Here is a 16,543-nt window from a genome sequence, read left to right on the forward strand (position 1 = left end):
ATTTTGGCCTAACAATTAACACCAAGAAGGCATAGGTTCTCCACCAGCCAGCCCCACACTATCTGTACATGGAACCATTGGTTAGAGTAAATAGAGAAGTGTTGAATTCTGTGGATAAGTTCACTTACCTTGGCAGTACACTTTCCAGGGATGTACACATAAATGATGAGGTTGATGTACCCATTGCCAGAGCTAGCTCAGTGTTTGGGAGGCTCTGAAGGAAAGTGTGGAAGAGAAGAGGTATTAGACAGCCTACCAAACTGAGGGTCTACAGACCTGTGCTGACCTCATTGTTATATGCCTGTGAAACCTGGACAGTCCACCAGGGCCATGCCAGGAAACTGAATGGCTTCCATTTGAATTGTCTCAGGAAGATTCTGAAGATCACTTGGCAGGATAAGGTACCAGACGTTGAGATCCTTTCTCAAGCTAACCTGCGAAGCTTTCAAACTACTTCAGAGAGCACAAGTCTAATGGTGTGGCCACATTGTTCAAATGCCAAATGTATGTTTGCCCAAAAGACTATTTTATGGTGAACTCACACAAGGCAAGCACTCACACAGAGGTGAGAAGAAGTACAAGGACCCTCTCAAGATCTCTCTAAGGAACTTTGGATTCAATCCTGTGACATGGGAGACACTGGCAAGGGGCTGCCCAACACGGTGTGCTCACAGCAAAGAAGGTGTTGTGCTCCATGAGTGAAACAGAATTTCAGTAGCTCAAAAGAACATGAGATGCGCAAATTTAGAGACATCTCCACTCCCAATGTTCATGTGGACTATTTGTACCCAACTTGTGGTAGAGCCTTCTGAGCTCATATTGGTCAGATCAGCCACAGTGGGACACACTGTACCTTGACACCTACATAGTGATGTCATTGTGGTCCTCTTCCATAATGAAGGACAACAACCAACCAACCTACTATGTAGTGGGCACTGTAGAGATGCCGAGAAAAGTAGAATATATTCCCTGCCCTCAAGGAGCTCAAAATCTAATGGGAGAAGATAATATATTAAAAAAATTAAAAGGGTAAGGTAGAGGAAGCGTACCTGGTGATAAAGTGATGCAGCAGAATGGGAAAGATTAAATGGGTGCTTTAGGTTCTCTGCTTTAAAGTTTCTGGTGATATCTATCCTCCATCTTCTCCAATCAGAGTAAGGGGAGGGGACAGCTAGGTGGTGCAGTGGATAAAGCACTGGCCTTGGATTCAGGAGGACCTGAGTTCAAATTCAACCTCAGACACTTGACACTCACTAGCTGTGTAACCCTGGGCAAGTCACTTTACCCTCATTGCCCCACCAAAAAAAAAGGAGAGAGAGTAAGGGGAAGGGCCCAACAGGGAGGAGAACTCAGGATTAGTTGTGAGTTTCAGAATTGACAAGATCTTTCAGGAAGATGAGCTTGTGAAGACATTAATGAAGTCCAGGAGAGCAGCTAGGTGAAAAATAAAAACAATCACTGAATCTCTCTAAGCCTTAGTTCCCTCTTCAACAAAATGGGCTATTTTTCAAGGGGCTGTTGTGAAAAAGTAAAGCACTCCATAAATCTCAACATATCATAAGGGTGGATGGATATTATCAATAATTTATATAATAAACAAGTCAACTCTATAACAAAAATAATGAAAATCCTTGCAGGCAAAGCCAAGGAAAATGGCTGAAAAAACTTTTAAAATATCTATATAGATATGTGTTGTATGCTTTAGTTGTGATATATATATATATCCATATCTATAAATATGTATGTTTACAGAAACTCATGAAAAATAGTATTGATTTGTTACTTTCACTATTTCCAAATTTGTTTATACCTCCTTACATGCTGCTGCTGAGCAGGATGAGAGGGCATTGGCTCAGCCTTCTGACTCACATATATGTTTGCATGTGGATCTATACAAATAAACAGACATGTTAATCAGCCAAGCCTGGGTTTTCTCCTTATCTCAAGAGAGATGTTTTGCTGTGATTTCAGTCTTGAGTTTCCTGCCCTGATTCACCAGCATGACTTGCAACAGCTCAAACTCTGTCCACCCACAACCATTTGACAGATATGAATAATTATGTCTCTTTCTCTGTTTTATATTTTGACAAGACATTCTAGTACTTAAACGAGAAACAGAACATTGCTCCTTAGCAGGGAGCTTGGTGAGATTGAATAAATCAAGTTCCCACTTTCAAATCAACTCAGTGAACTGTGATTCCCTCATGTCTGGTTCTTTTTGTGAGTTGCTACTAATGTGTATCATCAGGCAAGTTAGCATGATACAATGGTGCCTGCATTGGACTTGGAGAGAGGGGGCTGTCATTTGAATACTCCACCTCATAGCAATGGGACCCTGGTCAAGAGATGTAATCATTCTGTGCTTTAGTTTCCTCATTGGTAAAGTGAGGATTATGCATGACCTACTTTACAGGGTTGCTATGACAAGTGAGCAAAAGGTTTTTTTGGTTTTTTCCCTGCTTTCATCATTTTGAAACTTTAAAAAAAATCATTAAATAACAACAACAACAACAACAATAATAATACCACCAGCAAATATCTTGTTTTCTTATCAAAAAACCCTGGGAGTTAGCTGCTATTGTTTAGTCATTTTCAGTTGTATCTGACTTTTTATAACCCTTTTTGGAGCTTTCTCAGTAAAGATACAGGAGCGTTCGCCATTTCTTTCTCCAGCTCATTTTCTAGATGAGGAACTAAGGCAACCAGGGTTAAGTAACTTACCAAAGGTCACACAGCTGGTAAGTGTCTGAGGCTGAATTTAACCTCAGGTCTTCCTGACTCCAGGACCAACGCTGTATGTATTGTACCACCTAGCTGTCCATTTTACAACTGAAAGAGGTTAAGTGACTTAATTATCAGAAGGTGGATTTGAACTCAGATCTTCCCAACTTTAGATTCACTGGATCTATCTACTATGCTACCTAATTACCCCTTACAAAATATTGTTTTGGCTAGAAACAAAAATAATCATAAGATCACAGATTTAAAGCAAGAGGAGGTTATCTTAGAAGCCATCTAGTCAAACCCTCTCATTTTATAGAAGAAGAAACTGAGGCAGAGAGGTTAGGTCACTTGTCTAAGTCACACAAAGCAAGTATCAGAGGCGGGATTTGAACCTGACTCCAAGTCTAATGCCCTGCCCAACATGCCACACTGTCTCTTGATTCATTGGTTAGGGAGTATCTATTTACATTTCCCTACCATTGAATATAGATTTACTTCATGGAATTTAAAGAAACTCAGAGGTCATCCAGTGCAACCCATACCCAAAGATTCTTCCACCAACATCCCCAAAAGGGTTATGAAGTTCCACCTGAAGACCTATAATTGAGAGGTAATACACTGCTTCCTAAGTCAAACCATTCTACTTTTGGATAGCTCTGTTAAGAAGTAGAGCAGAAATGTACTTGTTGGTAAGTTCTACCCATTACTCCTAGTTTTGTTCTCTCAAATTAAGCAGAATGAGTCTGATAAATCCATCTTCTCCTTCAACCAGTACATTACAGTGTAAGATTATAGATGTAATTAGATTGAAATATAACTATATTTATAATTTTGGGGAAACTAAATGTCACAATGGATAGTATACTAGGCCTGGAGTAAGGAAGACCTGAGTTCAAATCCAGCCAATTGGACACAAGTGACATGACTGGACATTATATATTATAAATATAAGTATATTTATAATATTATAATATATTATTATAATTTTATAATTAAATAGATACAATTTTATTAGTACTTAATATTTTTCAATCCTCTGATTTTCTAAGAATTCAAAGTTTAAGTTAGAAAGACTTGAATCCTACTTCAGTCATACAAATCACTTAACCCCTGTCTGCCTCAGTTTCCTCATCTATAAAATTATAATAATAGTACTTACCTCCCAGAGTTTTGTGAAATAAAGTGAGAGAACACATGTAAGGTTATTTGTAAACCACAGAATTCTATGTAAATGCTAGCTATTATTATTAATTTTATTTCAGAAAATAATATTTATTAATCAATTTCTTATTATTCAGTCATTTCAGTCATGTTCAACTCTTCATGACCACATTTGTGGTTTTCTTGGCAAAGATATTGGAGTGGTTTGCCATTTCCTTCTCCAGCTCATTTCACACTGAGGCAAAGAAGGCTAAGTGACTTGCCCAGGGTCATATAACTAGTGTCTGAGACCAGATTTGAACTCAGGAAGATTAATCTTCCTGACTGCAGGCATTCAATCCACTGTCTCCTAGTTGCCCTTAATTTCATATACATATATGTGTGTATATATGTATGTGTATGCATTTATATACACATGCATATATGTGTGTATACGTGTATATGTATGTGTTGTATATATGTGTTTGTGTGTATATACATGTATTCACATATGTAACAATACACATCTAGTATTTCTACAAGGCACAACTTGACCCCAAGTCCTCTCTTGACTTATTTAGTGAGCTTTTAATCCACAATGGCACATTGCCTCTCAATAGCAATTTAGTTTCCAAATCACTTTCTTCAAAACAACCCCAAGAGGTAGGTTATGCAAGTGTCCTTCTGTTCAATTTTCAGAAGGGTAAGACAACCCTAACTGTTCTTTGGTAGTTTGTCCAAGGTCACAGAGCCATCATGCTTAGGCTATGCCAGAGGTCAAGATCCAGAGGACACAAAAACCAATAGAATCCTGCAAGAGTGGGGGGGGGAACCACTGCTTTGGGGAAAGTTTCAATGATTATAGCACTGTCCCTTTTAACTCCACCTTTTTTATGGGGGAAGCCTTCTTTCCCCCCTTTTAGATATTAACTCTTCTTTCCTCCTGTTGTAGAAGCAGGAGGCTAGTGCCAGCAACTGTTGTAGCTAATGATAGACAAGTCTATGGACATTTCTGCATAATTGCCTTTTGCTTTTCTGTTGGAATCCTGTGGGAATGTTTGGAAGGAACTCATGGGTTTTTTGGATCTGACTGAAATTAGCTCTCAGGTTCTACGGGGTAGGATTCTATGATTGGATAAGTTCTGGGGACTCAGGCAGCTACTTGGGGGACACTGTTTAGGGGAACTTATCTGTGTATTGGAGGACCTCTTTTACGATAGCATATGGTCCTACTATAGATCAAACACTTTTATAATGGATTCAGGCTTTTGTTTACTTCTCTCTCCCTTTGCTCAGCTAAACTCCTTGAAAATGTTGTTGTCGGTACCTATTTCCTTCACTTCCTCTGCTCTTCCTAAGTGGCAGAGGCAAGAGATTAAGAGCCCAGGTCTTCTGACTTTAGATCCAGTGCTCTTTAAACTATACCAGGATGTTTTGGCTAAGTCTCTGGGGGCTTTGAAAATCCCAACCAATGTCAAAAAGAAAGAGACAGAAGGAAGGAGGGAGGGAAGGAGGGAAGGAAAGAAGGAAGCAAGCAAGCAAGGAAGCTGATCCTAAGAGAAATCATGCCTATTCGAAACTGAGTTGACCTTTGTAAAAGAAATTAGTAAGGAACATCCTGAAGGACCTAATGAGATCACACTTTCAAGGAAGTCTGTCTACTCTTTTCTAGTCTCCAGTAGAGAACACAGGGTCTCAGATTTCCATTCTAAAATTTGGAGTTGCCTCTTTTCTCGAGGCTCTGTTTAAAGAACTTGGGTTCCATTATGAACTCTACAGTACTCCACTGTTTTACAGAGGCCCATCAAGCTCATCCTGAGGCAGCTAAGTGGTACATTGAATAGAGTGCAAGGCCTGCTGTCAGGAAGACCCAAGTTCAAATTCAGCCTCAGAAACTAGATGTATCATCCTAGGCAAGTCTCTTATTCTTTCTGTGCCTCAGTTTCTTAAACTGTAAAATGGAAAGTACCTACTTTCCAAGGTTATTGTGAAGAACAAATAAGAGTATTTGTAAAGCATAGCACCATGCCCAGTACATTGTAGGCTTACTTACATAAATGCTTGTTCCCTTCCCATGCCCATAGGTGACATCTCTGGTATCTTATATCATTTTCATCTGTCTTACAAGCCACAATCCAAGCACACCAGCTTACTTGCTGTAATGCGCCATCTCCATGCTTTAAAGCCCTCTGTCCCCCATGCCTCAGCTGCTTCCTCACCTTTGTCTCTTACAGTCCATAGCTTCCTTCAAGATTGGCTCATATGTCTCCTTCTGCAGGAGGCCTTCCCTGGTTCTTCAGCTGCTAGGGCTTTCCTCTCTAAGTTAACCTTCCTTCTCCTTGGTCAACAGGCTTTTATTAAACACTTACTATGTGCCAGACATCCTGCAAAGGGAAGGAGAATTCAAAGACGAGCAGAAAGAAAGACAATCCCTGCCCTCAAGGGACTTACTGTCTAATAGCTCGAGACAGTACATAAAAGAAAGCTGACATCCATGGAAAGCTGGAAGGGAGTGATGAAGGTAGAAAAGGCCAGAGTGCAGCCAGTGGAGGACTGACTGAAGACACAGCGGAGCTGGACACCCAGTGGAGATTCTGGAGGAGTTATCATCCCGTCAGAAGGAGGGGCCGCAGGGGCAGAAGACACTTCCAGGGTGTGAATTACAGGATGAAGAGGTTTCTAAGGCACTATAGTAGAAGAAGTCTGGATTGAGCCTGAAGGGGAATGAGGCCTGGTTGGCCTGGTCATCCTCCTTGAGTGTGTATCCCTATACATACATATGTACCTCCTGTTTATACTTACTTATGTAATGTTTCCCTCAAGGAGCTCACATTCTAATAAGATTCTAATGAGCTTAGAATGTAAGCTCCTTGAGAGCCGGAACTGTTCTGGCTTTTTCTTTCTATTAAGTGCTTAATAAATGCGAGTTTATTGACTTATATATCTATGATTTTTCCCTCACTCTGAGGAGTTGGGCCACGTGTAGTTGCCCACTGTGAGGCAGGGTAGGCCCACAGACCTGAGTTTTAGCTACATTTTGTTACCAATAGACGCTGTAGTCTTGGGCAAGTTGCTTAATTTCTGAGCACTGGTTTCATAATTTACAAAACAAGAGCCCTAAAGCCACTTCTGGCTCCAACAGTCAGTCATCCTCTGATTCATAAGGTTTGATGATTTATTTATAATTTGGCATCTGGATTTTTTTTTCCTGTGTGTACTGACTGTGATGTACGTTTATTTTTCATTTTCAGATCCACATGTATAACCTTTATCTAGAAGGCTGAGTACTTTTATTAAGATCATAGTATAAGGGGCAGCTAGATGGCGCAGTGGTTAAAGCGTTGGCCCTGGATTCAGGAGTACCTGAGTTCAAATCCGGCCTCAGACACTTAACACTTACTAGCTGTGTGACCCTGGGCAAGTCACTTAACCCCCATTGCCCCGCAAAAAAAAAAAAAAAAAAAAGATCATAGTATAGCTCTACTAATGACAATGAATACATCTTTGATGAAATACACACACACACACAAACGCACCCTGGTTTCTCCTCACCCCCCACCCCCTTTTGTCTTCCTTGATTGTAAGCTCCTTGAGGGCAAGGACTATATCTTTTTAATTAATTATTAGTATTAATATTACATATGCTAAATATAGTATCTTTTATTGCTATTCCTTAATGTCAGGATCTTGCTAGACCTTCCTGGATTCAGATTGCTTCTCTTTTTTTTTTTTTAAATTGAGGCAATTGGGGTTAAGTGACTCGCCCAAGGTCACACAGCTAGTAAGTGTTAATTGTCTGAGGCCGGATTTGAACTCAGGTACTCCTGACTCCAGGGCCGGTGCTCTCACTGTGCCATCTAGCTGCCCCTAGATTGCTTCTCTTAATATCTTCACCTGGATCAGAATCAGGTGAAGTTCTTGCCCTGGTATCCTTGGCCACACTGATAGACACGGTTTCAAGTCCACAGTGGTCTCCTCCTGCCTTTCTTGAATGGGTGATTTAACAAATAACTGATTGCTGGTGAGAGAGAACCCCGAGGGTCCTATGCTACCACCAAGATGTCTAGACTTGCTTTTTTCCCTTCTGTTTTTGTACAGTTCCCAAATCCTCTCATGTTTCTTCTAGGGCAGACTGGTATGCCTAGCAATCCTCAGAGGATCTAAACCACAACTAACAAAATCTGGATCAATAATAGACTTCAAATATGTTTTCCATTGTTGAGTTCCTCAAACCAGTTTCACATTCAGCAACAGATCATGACTTTGGGCTAAATGAATCAGCTATCATGGTGCCATGAACAACAGAGACTGGAGGTAGCCACTGTTTCCTGCACATTGCCGTGTAGACAGGCCATAACTAATGAGTTGGACAGAAAGGCACTGTGTGAATGGTTCAGGAACAATTACTCTATGCATGTTTATTAAATCAAAACAATTCCATGTAGCAAAATTACAGTTAATGGCATCTCCTGATTAATCAGATTCTCGGGTTGATTAAACTTTTGGAGGCAGAGGGGTGGGTGAGGAGGTGACTTTAACTCTTTTAGTAAAATCTTTCTGAATGGTCTGAATTCTCTTTGTTGCCTTAGTAGGTAGAGGATACTGAGAATAAATGAATTTCTTCATGGATGATTGAAGGGTGTTCTAGTGCCTCTGTAAGGCCTCATTTTGTATTCTAGCTGTAAATATTTGGCAGTATTGAGGAGTAAGAGACTGGGCCTAGCTGGGGGTCCTGACCACAGAGGTCATCTCATGGCTATTAGTAGTCTCCCTATCTCCCCCTGCCAAATCCTAGATGGAAACTTATTGTGTCATTTTTATGCTTTTCCTTGATTTGCCTCTTTTTTCCTAAAAGTAGGAGGCAGCAAAAATTCCTGTTAATTTAAGAGTTCTCTTTATCTGAAGTTCCATTTAATCTATATTTTATTGCATTTTTTTGTTTGTTTTTGCAATACCTTAGATGGTCTGAAGAAAAAGAACTCTGGTGAGAAACTCTTTCCCAACCCCTATATTAGCCAAAGGTCTCTTCCTCAGCTTTCTTTTTTTTTTTTTTTTTACCAAGAGCCAGCCATGAAAGTAGCTTTTAAAAATTATAAGAAGCAGATCTGGGGTCATATGAACTTCCCCAATTCACTCTCAAATTAACCTCTCCTGATAGGAGGCTCCAAGTATGCCATTTCTCAAATAATTCAGATTTTTTTCCCCATTGCATCTAGGCCCTTCCAGTTATATGAATTAATAAAAATGAAGAAGAAAGATAACTGAAATTTATCCAAGCTGTTTATAGGCAGAGACTTTACATGAAAGTCTGGAGCTATGGCTTGTATCACAGAGAATGTGATGCCTTTAAAAATAAAAATTTTTTTAAATCACTAAGTAGCAGATTCTTAAAGCATTCTTTAAAATTGCATAAGTTACAATCACTTTAAAGACAACAAATGTGAGGTCTTATTAGGGCAAAGCTGTTAATTACACACTTCATTATTGTCAAGTTTAATACAGTATTTGAGAGCAGAGACTGTTTTTCATCTCTCCTTGGGAACAAGGGAAGACAGCTGCTCTTACAGACAGATCCATTATAGCTTATCACCAGAGGACAGACCACTGAAGGAACACGATGAAATATGGCTGCTGTCACTGGGGTCCAGAGCGAACACTGAAATTGTCCAGAAAGCAATGGAAAGAAAATGAAAGCCAGTAGTTCAAAGTAGTGGACTCTAATTCAAATAGATTGGCTTTCATTGATTTTTAACACACAGCAGTTCTGTGGCATAAAATTCACTGATACTCTTTTTATTGATCTATATAAAGCTGCACATTCTTTTACATTGATAAATCTGCTTTAATAAACAGCCTGTATTGAAGGTGACAAATAAGTCTACCCTTTTGAAGCTAGTTAAGCCAAGCTATTGAATACAGCATTTTTCTTTAATTTCACTCTTTACAATAAAACAAACATTGTCCCACCTCTTGCTCTTACAGATTCAAAGTACCATCACCATTCTGTTAGTTTCAAAAAATCATTTGCCTTCTGCCAACCCATTAACTCAAAGAAAAAATACCCTATAGTACAAAGTCAATGGAAAAATCAGGACTGCTTTTCATTTAATAATAAAAATTTAAAAATTTTTCTTATACCAATACAGCATTATTATAGATAAGTGGGAATAATTATTTGGGAAATGGAAGTGTTTATTTACATAATAATGCATTTTAATTAACCAGTGATTTAGACCATTAGAAGGTGTTAGTGATGAGATCAAAGAATATGGACATTTTTTTCATTCATGGCACAGTTTGGGATAGTACACAAATTCTGGGCTTGGACTCAAAATAGGTTCAAATCCTGTCTCTGCCATCTAAAAGCTGTGTGACCTTGAGTAAATTTGTGGTTGTTGGTTGTTGGTTGGTTGTTGTTGTTGGTGGTGGTGGTTGTTGTTGGTTTCCTGAGACACAGCTTCCTCATTTCCAAAATGAAGAGATTGGCCTACATGATCTCTAAGACAGAAATTCTTAATCAAGTTTGTGTCATGGTGAAGTCTATATAATGTTTCTCAGAATATATTTTTTTAAGTGAGGCGATTGGGGTTAAGTGACTTGCCCAGGGTCACACAGCGAGTAAGTGTTAAGTGTCTGAGGCCAGATTTGAACTCAGGTCCTCCTGACTCCAGGGCTGGTGCTCCATCCACTGTGCCACCTAGCTGCCCCTCTCAGAATATTTTTAATGCATAAAATACACAATATTACAAGGGAAATCACTTCTTTTTAAATAGTTTTAAATATTTTTTTTTTAAAGTTAAGAACAGGGCATGCTTTTTTACTGCCCTGGGCTCTGGTGTGCAGGGTCAAGTTGATTCGAACACACCCCTTCCTTTATCTTTCCTCCCCTTTTCAGCTCAACTTTTTGAAGACTCTATGTACATGCTCTATGCTCAAACTCTTTTCTAAACTCCCTGTGACCAAACTTCTAAGGTCATAGTTCAAGAGAACCACACTTTCCTAAGTTACCATGCTCTTTTAGCTGCAAAAACTAAAAGACCTCATCTTAATCCTCATTCTTGACCATGGGGAAGCACTTCAATTAGTCGGTCAGTAAGCATTTGTTAACCACTTACTATGTGCCAAACACTGTGCTTAGCATTGGAGATTCAAAGAAAAAGTGAAAACGGTCCCCTGGAGGAGCTTACATTTAAATGGAGAAAACATTTCTATACGTAGGTAAAGACAGGATATATAGTAGCTGGAAGGTCATCTTAAAAGCGAAGACACTAGCCCCTTGAAGGACTGGGAGAGGCCCCCTGCAGAAGATGAAGGCAGAGTAAGGAAGTACAATATTGAAAGCATTGGGGACAGCCAGGAGATGAACTATCATCTGCAAGGAATAGAAAATTGGCCAACATGACTCTATTGCAAGGAACAAACTAGCATTTGACACTCTTTTACTGTTTATTCTTTAGGAACACTCTGTCCTCTCTGGCTTTTCTAGGTTTCTTTGTCTTTCTTACCACTCCTCAATCTCCTTCATCATATCTTCATCCATACCATACTCATGAATTGTGGTTGTACCCATAAGCCTCAGTCCTACACCCACTTCACTTTCCTCTCTATCCCCTCTCACGTGATGATCTTATCAGTTCTCATGGATTCAATTATCACCTCTAGGCAGATATTCCTAGATCTTGATATCAAGCCCTTGTTTCTATCCTGAGCTCAAGTCCTACATCATGAACTGTCTGTTGGACATTTTGAACTGTATTGCCTGTCTAGGCATCTGAACCCCAATGTGTTCAAAGTAGAACTCATTATTTTTTAGAACTCATTATTCTTCTCCAAAAACTTACCTCTCTTCTGAATTTCTTCCTTCCTTCATAGGTACCACCAATCCTTCTAGTCAGGATTTGAAGCCTTAGTGTCATCCTCACTCACACAACCCCATATTTCCAAATAGTTGCCAAATCGTGTTACTTCCATATCCACATCTCTCATGGGTGTCCTCTTCTCTCCATTCATAGTTACTACCTCACTTGGGGGCCTCACCTAGACCATTGAAATGACCTCTTGCTCTCCCTGCCTCAAGGCTCTTCTTACTTCATCCACACCTGCCAAAGTGATTTTGCTAACCCATTGCTGACTAATCTCACCTGTCCCCCCACTCAATAAACTCCAGTGGTTCTCTATTACCTCTATGATCAATAACAGATTTTTCTGTGTGGTATTTAAACCTCTTCACAACCTGACTCTTCTGTCTTTTGAGTTTTCTTATATATTACTCCCTGCCACACACCCAATGGCCTCACCATACTCATCCTCACCCATTTTTATATACCTTACAGTCCCACATGCCTGGTATGCTATCCTTTCTAACCTCCAAAACTTAGAACCCTTGCCTAAAGTGTCACTTTATGCAGGACGTCTTTTCCAAGCCTCCCAGATACTAGTGCCTTACCAAGTATTATTCTCTTCCATATACAAACAGAGTATATATTGATGTGTTATCTTCCCCCATTAGAAAGTAAGCTCCCTGAGAGAAGGATCTGTTTTCATTTTTTCTTCTCATCCCCAGCACTTAGCATAGTACCTGACATTAATCATTGCTTAATAAATGCTTGTTAACTGATTGGTTCTTTAAATGGCAATGGGAATTTTCAACCTGGATCAATGCAGTTGTTGAATTATTTCTAGAAATATTAAGTAATCTTTCCAGATAAATTATTAAACTCAGGTACTCCTGGTTTGCATTGAAATTGACATTTACCTCTCATATTTTAAATCATGTTCATAATCATCTTTATTTATGATCATATATAAATCTTTTTTCTTGGTTTTCATCACCTATTTATGTACAAATACCCTATTTTCCTAAATTATTCTATCATTCCAGCTTAATGGCAAATTTCACCTAGAGGTTCTTAATACCCATATGATAGAGAAGAGATTTTTTATACACTAGCATGTTTAGGTTACATTAAAATTAAATTTCTTTTCTCCACTAAAACAAAGAAATCTTTTTTTTTAGTTTTGAAGTTGATCTCATGCATTTTCAGTGTGTTCACTGAAAATCATTTGCCTGATGCAATGCCTGTGCATTATCAAGCATGTATGAAATAGACTCCAGAATTATAAAGCAAATCATTAATTCATACTATGAAATGATTAACCTCTGACCTTCAGCATGAACCTACCTGAATGTAATAGTGGATAATGAGAAAATAAGTGTAAAGTACATGCTTTAGTGAGAGAAAAAGGCATTTTACCAAGACAAAGTGCTGTTGTCTTACTACCATATTTGTAAAACACATGCTAGATGACTGGTATGTATTTCCTTTCAGTTTTCCTAAGAATTGAACAGTGAATTTTCAAAGGCGCCTAATTCACTCTTTTTTTTTTTTTTTAGTGAGGCAATTGGGGTTAAGTGACTTGCCCAGGGTCACACAGCTAGTAAGTGTCTGAGGCCGGATTTGAACTCAGGTACTCCTGACTCCAGGGCCGGTGCTTTATCCACTGCACCACCTAGCTGCCCCCTTTTTTTTTTTTTTTGCAGGCAATGGGGGTTAAGTGACTTGCCCAGGGTCACACAGATAGTAAGTGTCAAGTGTCTGAGGCCGGATCCGAACTCAGGGACTCCTGAATCCAGGGCCGGTGCTTTAACCACTGTGCCATCTAGCTGCCCCCACCTAATTCACTCTTTAAGTTAGAAGGATTTTCTTTAGTGAAGAGGAGAAAAGAGCAAATGGAGAAAATGGACATTCATATAAACAGCAAATATAGTACTCTAATCTCAATATCCCTAGGAATCATTTTAGAGAGTTTGTGTTCGCCAATGTAGTTATAAACTTGGAAGATCATTTGTATCCCTGCCATATCACAGCCATTTATTAGTATACAGAGGCAAATAAATTAACTAAATTATCTATATCCATACCACTTACTAAAGTTCATAGCATATAATAAATCAATATATGTTGATTCATTGATCGACACTGTTTAGAATTAGTACTGTATGGGGCAGCTAGGTGGCGCAGTGGATAGAGCACCGGCCCTGGAGTCAGGAGTACCTGGGTTCAAATCCAACCTCAGACACTTAACACTTACTAGCTGTGTGACCCTGGGCAAGTCACTTAACCCCAATTGCCTCACTAAAAAAAAAAAAAAAAGAATTAGTACCGTATTATTATGGACTTTTGTCAATAAAAAGAAAAACTAACAATTTAAGTAAACTCAAGGAAACTGGGATAGAGGAGGTTAAATAATAAAACTTTGAGGGGCAGCTAGGTGGCACAGTGGATAGAGCACCGGCCCTGGAGTCAGGAGTACCTGAGTTCAAATCCGGCCTCAAACACTTAACACTTACTAGCTGTGTGACCCTGGGCAAGTCACTTAACCCCAATTGCCTCACTAAAAAAAAATAATAATAATGAAACTGAAAAAGACTAGTATAACAAAAAAGAAAAAAAAGGAAAATTATGAGTTAGTGAAATATTTAAAAATACATAGAAGAAAGTATAGAATCATTCATGAGTGGACACAGAAAGGTAGGACCATTTTGTTAATATTTAACACCCAGATTTTTAAAATGCATGTGATAGGGGCAGCTAGATGGTGCAGTGGATAGAGCACTGGCCCTGGAATCAGGAGGACCTGAGTTCAAATCTGACCTCAGACACTTAACACTTACTAGCTGTGTGTCCCTGAGCAAGTCACTTAACCCCAACTGCCTCACTAAAAAAAAAAAAAATGCATGTGATAGAATTTCAGTTTCATATACAATCTTCTCCTCTATACATATTGAAATGTTCATGCTAGCTAAATTCATAATAGAATTATGAATTAATTTAAAAGACTAGGATGCAGTTATTATAAATGTATACCAGAGGAAAAATGCTGATTTAAAAGAAGGGGAAAATCAATGCAAAAGAAATAAGTGAAAGAAAACACAAACTTAATTATTATGTTTAAATGTGAATGGATTAAATTCCCCAATAAAAGAGAATAGCAGAATAGAAAAGAAAACGAAATCCAACCAATAAATTGTTGCATACAAACATATTTTGAAAAAAATAAAACCACATAAAGAATGAAAATTGGACTCTCTAATCATTTAGTCCAACTGTTCATCTTCTGTATGAGGATTTGTCCTAAAATCATACATACTAGAATTTGGATTCATAAGGAAGCCAAGGATATTTTTCTGTTTTCTGTTTTGTATCTGGTAGCATTACTTAACTCAATGGAAGATTTGTAGTGGAACAAATTAAGCAAGGCTTATCCTGCCGTCTCTATCATATAGCCTTTTCCTGCAGTTCCCTTACCCACTTGCCTCCTACAAATAAATAAATAAGTCAGTCATTTTCCTCAGCTGGTGTCCCCAGAGAAGGACTGAAATAAAAAAAGAAGCAAGACAAATCATCAGAGATAAGCATGTGTCATAGAAAGGCTGCCAAAAGAATGAGAATATTTGGCTAAAGATATATGCCACGGTGCAATGGTGTGCATTTGCTTTTTGAGCATATACAAAATAAATCAGATGTAGAAGAATCATACATTTAGTGGCAGGCTGGAACACAGCTGTGTCCTTGCCTATCTCCTCACATTATGCTGGAGCATATTTAGGCTAACATCCAGAAATTACTATCCTTTTTTTATAATAAACATCTTTATTTAAAGTTTTGAGTTTCCAAGTCTATCCCTCCTTCCCCTCCCCCCTCCCCAAGGTGGTGACTGATCAGGTATAGGTTATACATGTACAATTATGTAAAACATTTCCATATTAGTCATTTTATATAAGAAAGCCTGAATAAAAGAAAAAAATGAAAGAACAAAAAATAGCATGCTTCAGTCTGTATTCAATCAATATAAGATCTTTCTTTGGAAGTGGATTGTATGCTTAATCATTAGTCCTTTGGGATTATCTTAGGATATTTGTATTGCTGAGAATAGTTAAGTCATTCACAGTTCTTCATCAAATAATATTGTTGTCACTGTGCAGAACCTTCTTCTGGTTCTGCTCACTTCACTATGCATCAGTGCATACAAGTCTTTCCAGGCCTTTCTGAAATTATCCTGCTTGACATTTCTTTTAGCACAATAATATTCCATCACAATCATATACCACAGTTGATGGGCATTCCTTTGATTTCCAATTCTTAACCACCACAAAAAAAAGCTATAAATATTTTTGTACAAATAGGGTTTTCTCTCTTTTGGGGGGGGAGATGTCTTTGATATATAAACCTAGCAGTGATATTGCTGGATCAAAGGGTATGCACAATTTTATAGCCCTTTAGGGACAGTTCCAAATTGCTTTCCAGAATGGTTGGATCCATTCATAACTCTACCAACAGTGGATTAGCCTCCTAGTTTTTCCATATCTCCTCCAACATCCAACATCTTCCTTTTCTCGTTATATTGTCACTCTGGTAGGTTTGAGGTGATACTTCAGAGTTGTTTTAATTTGTATTTTTCTGATCAATAGTGATTTTTAGAGCATTATTAATGACTATCCTTTGTCTTCTTACATTATTGTGTGAAGAAGAGACTCCCTTCAAGAAGGGGAGGGTGCAAAACCCTCACTCTATATGGGCATCAATGTGATATAATCTTCACAATGCCTAATCTATTTTGGACACTTGAAATATATAAAATCAGATTTACAAAGAAATACTTGACCACATTCACACCC

At 38.6% G+C, this 16,543-nt stretch overlaps 1 protein-coding gene across 6 annotated transcripts in view; it reads left to right on the forward strand.

The window, feature by feature from the left end:
• PAK5 (p21 (RAC1) activated kinase 5) overlaps positions 1 to 16,543 on the forward strand; it is a 317,031-nt gene that overhangs the window by 253,277 nt on the left and 47,211 nt on the right. The window lies entirely within an intron of this gene.

Source organism: Dromiciops gliroides, chromosome 2 (assembly GCF_019393635.1).
Source record: "Dromiciops gliroides isolate mDroGli1 chromosome 2, mDroGli1.pri, whole genome shotgun sequence".
Classification (NCBI taxonomy): Eukaryota; Metazoa; Chordata; class Mammalia; order Microbiotheria; family Microbiotheriidae; genus Dromiciops; species Dromiciops gliroides.